At 45.1% G+C, this 2,500-nt stretch overlaps 1 protein-coding gene across 1 annotated transcript in view; it reads left to right on the plus strand.

Annotated features, from left to right (window-relative positions):
- The window catches only part of LOC143279502 (putative uncharacterized protein C7orf78), a 25,595-nt gene that overhangs the window by 2,001 nt on the left and 21,094 nt on the right, over window positions 1–2,500 (plus strand). The gene's annotated exons all lie outside the window — the stretch shown is intronic.

A 2,500-nucleotide genomic window follows, 5' to 3' on the forward strand; every position in this document is an offset into this window, starting at 1 on the left:
GGTTTCGCGAACTGCATATGATTACTTTCATGATCGTTCAGCATGAATACATTTTCATCGAAATAGTCTATGAGAAAAAAAAAAAAAAAAAAAATCCCATCTCCACCTTGGAGCTTTCACACAGACCAGACAGCTAGCTAAAGAGAGAAACGCCCGCCTCTGATCAATATCACCCTACACTTGTGCTGACTTTGAACTGTCGGTAACACTCAAGCCTTTTCAACTTGCAGTCTTTTGAAGTCCTAGGATTACCCCGCACACAGGGATCTCACGACCATTGTCATGCATATTCTTCTTCGTTCGTGGGCTGCAACTCCCACGTTCACTCGTGTGTACACGAGTGGGCTTTTACGTGTATGGTCGTTTTTTTGTTGTTGTTTTTTACCCCACCATGTAGGCAGCCATACTCCGTTTTCGGGGGTGTGCATGCTGGGTATTTTCTTGTTTCCATAACCCACCGAACGCTGATATGGATTACAGGATCTTTAACGTGCGTATTTGATTTTCTGCTTGCATATACACACGAAGGGGGTTCAAGCACAAGCAGGTCTGCACATATGTTGACCTGGGAGATCAGAAAAATCTCCACCCTTTACCCACCATCAGGCGCTGTTACCGAGATTCGAACCCGGGACCCTCAGATTGAAAGTCCAACGCTTTAACCACTCGGCTATTGCGTCCGTCGTTGTTATTATGATCATGATCATTATGATTACGATGATGATTATTATCATTGTTGTTGTAATGACTTGTGGATATGTATGTGTGTCAGAGTGCGCGCATGTGTATGTCAGTGTGTGTGTGTGTGTGTGTGTGTGTGTGTGTGTGTGTGTGTGCGTGCGCGCGCGCGCATATGTGAAAAGACATCAAATGACTGAAAATACTACTACTGCTATCACTACTTCTACTACGACACACACACACACACACACACACACACACACACACACACACACACACACAGAGTCCTTTTAAAACAGATATGCAAACGTTAACGGGAACGATTGTAAATCATGAAATAGTAAGAAATTTCATAGTCCGTCGCGGATAGTCAAGCAATTAACTATTAATTAAGCAAAGCAGTCAGCCACAAGAGCCAGTCAATCAGCCCCACTGAGCACCATGCTCCTTGTCAGACTCAGAGAGCTCAGCAAACCAAACCAAAGCGGAAAGGAACCACATGACCGCACCTGCGTAGCCTGTTAGCTCGCCAGCAGTTTCGTCAGGTCGTCACTCTCAGTCTCACAGCCACCACACAATACAACCATTTTGTGTGTGTGTGTGTGTGTGTGTGTGTGTGTGTGTGTGTATGTGTGTGTGTGTGTATGTGTGTGTGTGTGTGTGTGTGTGTGTGTGTGTGTGTGTGTGTCTGTGTGTCTGTGTGTCTGTGTGTGTCTGTGTGTGTGTGTGCCTCAGTTGCATGCAGTCTATGGATCACACCTTCTCCTTTGTTGTTTTTCTTTCACTTTTTTAATTTTTATAAAGTCCTTCACATGAGATTTCTTCATCGGCCGAAACACACACACACACACACGCACGCACGCACACACACACACACACCACACACACACGCACGCACACGCACACACACACAGAATATCATTTATATTTGTAGCTTTCTCTAAGTATATCTAGATAGGATTATATCTTTATATACACACAACACAACACAATACACACACACGCGCGCGCGCACATACACATACACACACACGCACGCACACAATAATGCGCAATTCTGTGTCTGAGTGTTTTTGTATTCATGGACAATTTCTTTTCCTCAATTTTAGTATTTGATGTATGTTTACATTCGTCTGGGCTTATAATTGTTTCAGTGTGTATTGTTTTCTGTTGTGTGAATAGCCGTACAACCAACCAACCAACCAAACACCCAACCAATCAGCATGCAGACCAGGTAACTGACAGACCGACCAAGTAACCACTCAAACACTGTCACCCAATCGATCAGTCGATTATAGTGTTATATGAATCCCCGGTCGTTTGTTTCCTCGTGTATTGATCATGTTAGATTCTTGCGATAGTTTTTTTATTTTAAAAAATGTCTGAGAGGTAAGTCTAAATCAAAAGCCATCAGACACACACACACACACATACACACGCGCACGCGCGCGATCTCACACACATACACGTACACACACACACACACACAGGGTCATGTACCACTCACAGAGACACACACACACACACACACACACACAGTCACAAGCAACCCCCACGCCAATCCCCCGCCCCACCTGCCACCCACCCCTCCACTTCCGCCCAGCCAACTATCACTCGTGGGAAGACGTAACAATGGAGACTACAAGTACTACTAGTACTACTACTACTACTACTATTACTACTACTACGACGGCGACAGCAGCAACTGCTGCTCCTATTGTTGCCACTTCTACGGCTGCTGTTGCTTGTGCTTGTGCTTGTGCTTCTGCTGCTGCTGGTGCTGGTGCTGGTGCTCCCCCTTCTACTACAATACAACACA

This window comes from Babylonia areolata, chromosome 2, assembly GCF_041734735.1.
Source record: "Babylonia areolata isolate BAREFJ2019XMU chromosome 2, ASM4173473v1, whole genome shotgun sequence".
NCBI classification, from domain to species: domain Eukaryota; kingdom Metazoa; phylum Mollusca; class Gastropoda; order Neogastropoda; family Buccinidae; genus Babylonia; species Babylonia areolata.